Here is a 7,562-nt window from a genome sequence, read left to right on the forward strand (position 1 = left end):
AAGAAGAAGAAGAAGAAGAAGAAGAAGAAGAAGAAGAAGAAGAAATAAAAAAAGAAAAAAACCGAAACCAAATGGTGTGTAAAGATATTGTCTGGAAGAACAGAAGAATTCCAACTCTTCCTGTCATAGAGCTCTGCTCCACTGGCTCTCAGCTGGATGGGGTTGCCATGCGACAGGACAAGAAGGACTGAGCGGACATGCTCCTTTTAAGGTTGAAGTTAAATTTTGCCAGTTGATGAAGGAGCAGTTGGAGGAACTGCAAGTAAGGGCAAACACAGAGGAAAGGGTGGATTACACAATTCCACAAAAATGTGGTGAATATATGTCAAACTATTCACTGTAGATTAATGAGGTCCTCGCTCTGACAGCAGCACACACAGTGAAACTGGGACAATACAGAGAAAATGAGCACGGCCCTGGTCAGGAATGACTTGGAAAATTGTGAAGCATTCCTTATTTTCACACGCCTACACCCAGCCCTCCACAAACACAAAAATAGATAAATGCGTAGGCACAATTAAGCCCATTTTTACCTCTTTTACTTGGTTTTCCATCCATGTCAGGGATGGTAAGTTTGAAAATAGCCTTTGATACTGTAGGAAGATGATGTGGGGGAGAAGCAGAATTTTTGATGCCATGGGGAACAAGGTGCACTCCTGTGTAACAGCTCCTCAGTAGACAGCAGTCTTTCCTCATAACTCCAAGTAGCCTTTAGCCTACACTCTAGTATCTAGTTGTGGGGTTTTTTTTCCACCGCAGTTTATATCCAACTTTTATAGACAGAAAACCAATGATACCTCTAAGTTTTTCTGATATTTTTTTCAGTCTTGTTTTGAGTTCTTGATGTTCATATTTCAGATCTCTACCTGGGAGGTAGAAAATTAATCCGCCAACTTGAGAGCTAGAGTTGGGGATTAATTTCTAAGGATTTGCTCCCGAGGTGTCAGCTGTAGCCAAGATGAACCACAGTGGCAGCATTCTATTTTAGAGACATTGTTATTATTAAATGCCTTTGAGTAAACTCTGACTCGTAGTGATCCTTTGAATGAGACATCAAAACCTTGTCCAATCCCACGAGGAAAGACTGCTGTCTACTGAGGAGCTATTTCACAGGAATGTTCCTGTCTTTCTCCTTGGCCTTACCTTGGCTCACAAATTTCATGCTGAGGTTTGTTGCAGTCTGTGTGGTGTTGATTCACCCAGTAAGCCTGGGTTTACTTGTGCTGCTCATCTAATATACAGTTTCATTTTTCATGACATCAAAAATTTTTCTGTGCTTAATTAAACCAGTGTTGAAGTCACTGTGCCTATCCATCTCATTGAGGTTCTCTTTTGCTGAGCTGCCACCTTTCCAAGCATGATGTCCCTTTCCAAGGAATGGCAGAAGACAGCAAGCCCAAAGTATGCAAGACAAGTCTCACAATATTTGTTTCTCAGGAGCACTAAGATCCACTTCTTCCAAGACAGATTTGTTTGTTCTTTTGACAGTCCACTGTACATACAATACTCTTCCCAACACCACATTTCAATGACATCAGTTCTTCTTCAGTCTTTCACATGCATATGAACCTACTGAAAATACCATGGCTTGAGTCAAGAGCAGCTTCATTTTTAAACTGACATCCTTGATCTTTGTCACTTAAGAAGTCCTTGACAGTGTATTTGTCCATTTGATTTCTTGATGGCTGTTTCCACAGGTGTTGATTGTCAATCCAAGTAAAATGGAATCCTTGATAACTTTCATTTTCTCACCATCAGGATTGGCCCATTTGTGAGGATTTTTTTCTTCTTAATGTTGAGATATAATCCATACTCATTGGTTTTTAACTTATATTTTTTGTTTTATACTGATTTATTTACAAAGTTCAAATATACTGTTTTTCACACAGGATCCTTCTCATTTCCTTCACCCTTCACCCATCGAATTGTGCAACCCTATGATTAACACTCCACCCCTCTGCCCATCCTCACCCTCCGCTTCCACTCCCCCCCCCCCATACGCATTCTACAAGAATGGTACAGTATTTGTCCTTGTGGGACTGAGTTAATTTATTCAGCATAATGCTCTCCAGTGCCTCCCAAAGTTAGGTAGTAATTTACAAAATCATTGCTCCTGTGTGCTGCATAGTATTCAGTTGTATGAATGGATCCAACTTCTCAATCCATTTGTTTGTGATTGGACATCTAGGCTGTTTCCATGTTCTTGTGATGATGAATAATGCTATGAACATTAGTGTACAAGTCTCTGTTTGAGCCTCAGTTCTCATTTTCTTGAGGGTATATTCCAAGCAATGGAATAGTTGGGTCATATGGAATTTCTATGTTCAATTTTTTGAGAAAGAGCCAAATACCTTCCAGAGTGATTGTACCATTTTACACTCCAACCAAGAAGGTATGAGTTCTTATCTTGCCACATCCTCTGCAACATTTACTACTCACTGTCCTGTTAAACTTTGCCCCTGTTATTAGAGTGAGATGGTCTCTCATTGTGGTTTTGATTTGCTTCTCTCTGTTGCCAGTGATTTGGTGCATTTCTTCATGTGCCTGCTGGCCATTCGAATATCTTCCTCTGTGAAAACTCTTTCCATGTCTTTTACCCATTTTATAATTGGATTATCAGCCTTTTTCTTTAGGAGGCCCAGGAGTATTCTATAAACTTTCATTATGAGACTCTTGTCTGAGATGGTACTGCCAAATATTTGTTCCCAGTTGGTAGATTTTCTTTTCACCCTGTTGGGGAAATTTTTGATGCATGCAGGGATTTAATGTTTAGAAGATCACATTCATCAATTTTATCCTCTTCAGATTGTGCATTTCTGGCTGTATTTGACAGTCTCTTTATACCATAGACTAGGCCTTCTAAGCTTGATCCCAGTTTGTCTCTTACGAACTTTATGGTTTTGGGCTTTACTCCCAGGTCTTTGATCCACTTTGAGGTGATTTTTGTGTATGCTGTGAGATGTGGATCCTGTTTCAGCTTTCTGCAGTTGGAAATCCAGTTTTGCCAGCATCATTTGTTGAAGAGGTTGTCATTTCCACATTTGATAGGTTTTGTTTCCTTGTTGAGTATCAGTTGACCACAGATTGCTGGGTGAGTCTATTTCTGGGTTCTCAGAACCATACCCTTTGATCTTCAGGAAGGGAGTGTTTCTTTTTCTACTTGAAGTATAATTTCCATTTTCTTTTCAGATTAGTTTTTTTCTTTAGCCTTTTAGGAATCCAATCCTTACATGGGCTTTGATGGAGGTTGTGGGGCAGCACTTGCAGGCTTAAATCTGGGTAGAGGTGTTCTGTCCTTCCCGGCTTCACAAGAACAATTCCTCACCACCTTGCTGTGAATGGCACAACTCACACAATAGTGCAGTTTCACATAGAGCTTTAGAAGCACATATGCGTCGAATTCAGAAATGTCCCTGACGGCAGCTGCCTCTACTATATTTCAAATTAAGACCTTCTTAATTGCATTGTTTTTGGGCTTGCAGTGGGCACAGTTCGTGCAGAGAATAGGCTGCATGTGACATTAGCCCTTTTGAGCACACCTGTTGTATCTCCTTTTCTTTGTCATCTTGGAAATGAGGGACCAAGAAAGCCAGGGAGTGTTTCAAGGCCTCTTCATTTTCAGCAAGCAAGTTTGGATCTCTGTGTTTTCATAATTTGTCTTATTATACCTCTCCAATTGAAAGCAGGAGTGGCATCCAATTCTTAAAAAATATGTGTCTGTAAACTATGAACTTTGATAACTGACGATAGTTATAAAAACGCTTCAGGTGTTTTGTTCATAGGGTCGCTATGAATCATGCTCGACTCGACAGCAATCAACAACAACAACATACCTTTCTAGGGTACTGAAGAGCAATGATGTCAGTCTGGAGACTAAGGTGTGCCTGATCCAGGCCACAGTCTTCCCAATTACCTGCTATGCATGGGAAAGCTGGACAATGACTATGGATGATAGCCTTCCATCAAGAATTGATGCGTTTGAGTTGTGGTGCTGGAGAAGAATATACCATGTACTGCTAGGAGAACAAGCAGATTCATCCTAGAGAGGGTGAAACCAGGCTGCTCCATGGAGGCAAGGATTCTGAAGCTTTGTCTGACAGTCCTTGGAGAGAGACATCATGCTTGGGAGGGTGGAGGGACAGCACAAGAGAGGAAGACCTTTGATGAGGTTAATTGATTCAGTGACTGGGGTAATGGGGATAGGTGTGTCAGAGACAATAATAGAGCAGGGTTCAGAGTTGTTGTGCATAGGGCCACTATGAGTCGCAAGTAACTTGATAACACATAACAACAACAACAACAACAAAATTAATAGCAGGCTATTTTTAAGTCTTGGGTCATAAGTCCATAATTTATGACATCAGTAGTTCCTCCTTTTCTCATTTTCCCAGCTTCGATGTGCCTCTTGATTTCAATGATTCCCTAGAAGGTCTCCCAGAGACTCAGACCAGTTAGGAGAACCACTCACATAACCGTAAGTAGCAGACTGGTGTTGGAGAAACTGGTGAGCAATGGACCAGGATCCTACAGACTGTTGGTTATGACACAGCTGGATGCAACTGTGGTTGATGCAGGCTAGTGGTGTAGAGACCAGTGAACAGCTGAAAGCTATGTTCCAGGCAAGTGAGCTTTTCCAAAGGCAAAAGGTGCCTGGCCCTGAGGTCCCATGAGCCTCTAGTAGGGTGGGGCTTATATCTCATTCTAATCCTCTCTCCTTAATACAATAATTCCTTCAGCACAATATAAACAGTTAATTGTTGACTAGAGAAAACATCTGAATAAGCCGCATGCATCTACACTGCATGAATAATTTCTTTTGAAGGATCAGTACAAAACTGTAAAACAGGGATAGAGAATGTTCCAAATATCCAACTTTTCCAAACTACTGTACCACTCCATCATCTCTAACACCAATTCCTTTCCCCCTCAACCCTCTCACTTTCATCTATGTCTTTGGGTTCTGTAATTCATTGGAAGATCTCACAGAACTAAAATCCCATCAGAGACTTGGCTCAGGCGGTTGTGGAGACAGCAAATCACAAATTCATGTATCAGGGTTGACGGGTGGTTGCAGTAGGCTGATGCACATGTTTGCTGTGTGATGAATGATAAGCTGGAAGCATGCAGGCTTAGGCTGCATGTTTCAGAGCGGCTGGATCAAGTCAGATGAGTATACAGAGCAAAAAAGGGTTGAGCCTGCCAAGAGCATTCCTCTTTAAAGGATCCCAGGGCTATAACCACACAACCAACATAACTAAGGTTGGCAAGGGCTACACCTTCTGTTAAGGTGGGATTCAAGATACATTCCACTCTAACCCTACCTTATTAGCTCAACAAACAACTTATTCCAGAATGAGGTCTTAGGCAGAACTTGTTATTGTTGTTATGTACCTGTGAGTCAGAACCAACACTGACCCTTCAGTGGGGTTTCAAAGGCAATTAATCACACAAGAGGAGACTGCCTATCTATCTCCCACAGAGCAGCTGGTGGATTTGAACTGTATGCCTTTGACTTGGCAGCATAACTCTTACCACTAACAGACCAGAGCCCAAGAAGGCTATAATATTATATACATTCAAAGTACATCACTGAATGGAAGGAGGCTGTAGCTGAAAGGGACTTATTACTTAATTCATTATATCACAGTCTATATAAGGCAAGTTGTCAATGAGTCTTCCTCCAATCCTGATGCCATACTCTTCTTCATACATTTGCTTTAGAGTAAAGGCATGATCTGCTATAGCCAGGCAGAGACCTAGCTGATTGCCTTTGGTACTGAGCTATCACAAGTCCAATCACCCATTCAATTCAGTTCGTAGATTTGGGGGGAAACCCAAAAGCACATGGTTCAAATCCACCAATTGCTTCACAGGAGAAAGATGAGCAATCTCCCCCTGCACCATTTACAGCCTTTGAAAACCCATTGAAGCATTGATGTCCATTTAAAGACTAAGGTGCACCTGATTCAAGCCATGGCCTTTTCAATTACTTGCTATACATCTGAAAGTTGGATAATGGCTAAGGAAGACAGAAGAAGAAACAATGTCTTTGAATTGTGGCATTGGAGAAGCATACTGAGTATCCTATGCACAGCCAAAAAACCAAATAAGTATGACTCGGAGAGGGTACAACCAGGGTGCTCCTTAGAGACGAGGATGGTGAAGCTTCATCTTACATACTTTGGGCACTTTGTTAAGAAGGGCCAACCAGTTCTTGGAAAAGGACATCATGCTTGGAAAAGTGGAGCCTCAGCAAAAGAGAGGAAGATCCTCAACAAGACGGATTGACATAGTGATTGTAACAATGACCTCAAGTAAATCAGAGGTGACGAGTGGTAAAGGCTAGAGTGTTACCTAGTCTCTCTCATTCTAGTAGAAGAGATCTGGAAATTGGGCCTCTCAGGCAAAACCTGGACAGCTATGGGTCAGTTCTGATGGGACGACACATATGTCTGACATAACAACAATATATTTAAAGTTCAGCTTCTAGAATTATTTGCTCAGCATACAGATTAAATACATATGGAGAAAGATACAGCCCTGATGTACTTTGCTCTTGATTTGAAAACATGCTGTGTTCTCTTGCTCTGTTTAGGCAACAGCTTCTTGGTCTAGGTATACATTTTAGAGGAGCACAATCAAGTGTTCTGGGATTCCTATTCTTCTCAATGTTAGCCATAATTTGTTATTGTCATTTTTTTGTTGTTGTTAGGTGTCATTTTGTTATGAGGATACACATAGTCAAATGCCTTTAGACAGTCAATAAAAGACAAATTTATATCTTTCTGGTATTCTTTGCTTTCAGTCAAGATCCATCTGACGTCAGCAATATAACTCTCTGATGCTGTGCTATTTCTGTTGGTAGATGTGGTCAAGTTGACTATGAATCATAGAAAACCTTTGAACAACAGATATTAATTTTTCTGATCCTGTGCCATCCTCATAATCTCTGCCACTTTCAAGCCCATTGCTGCATCATCAGTCCATTTTGCTGAATGTCTTCCTCTCTTTTGGTGATGCTTTCCAAACATGTTATCTCTCTCCAAGGAATCACTTCTCCTAACTACATGCCCACAGTATGTGAGATGAATCTTCACTATCCTTACAAGAAGCCCTAGAGATGCACTTTCCCAAAAACAATATCTGTTTGTTCTTTTGGAAGTCCATGAGATATTCTTCTCCAGCATTACAGTTCAAAGCAATCAGGTCTTCATTTGACATCCCAATTAATTGTCCCTGTAGAGAGGATGAAAAACACCCAAGTGTTGAAAACTCTCCTTCATAGGGTCACTATGAGTCGCCTGTGACTCAATGGCATTTAACAACAACAAGAACATTCATTGTCCAGATCTCAAATGCATAGTAAGTGATTGAGAAGACCATACCCTGAATTAAGGGCATCTTAGTCCTGAATCAGTCAACAACTAACATCATTGTTCCTATTGTTCCTTAGCAATTTAGAGTGTTCTCTGACAGCAGATTTCCAGTGTATTATCTCCTGATCTCCTGACTGCTGGTACCAAGGGTGTTGATTGTGGATCTGTGTTGTTGTTGTTATGTGC

Source organism: Elephantulus edwardii, unplaced genomic scaffold (assembly GCF_000299155.1).
Source record: "Elephantulus edwardii isolate Elephantulus edwardi_28Jun2011 unplaced genomic scaffold, EleEdw1.0 scaffold00182, whole genome shotgun sequence".
Classification (NCBI taxonomy): domain Eukaryota; kingdom Metazoa; phylum Chordata; class Mammalia; order Macroscelidea; family Macroscelididae; genus Elephantulus; species Elephantulus edwardii.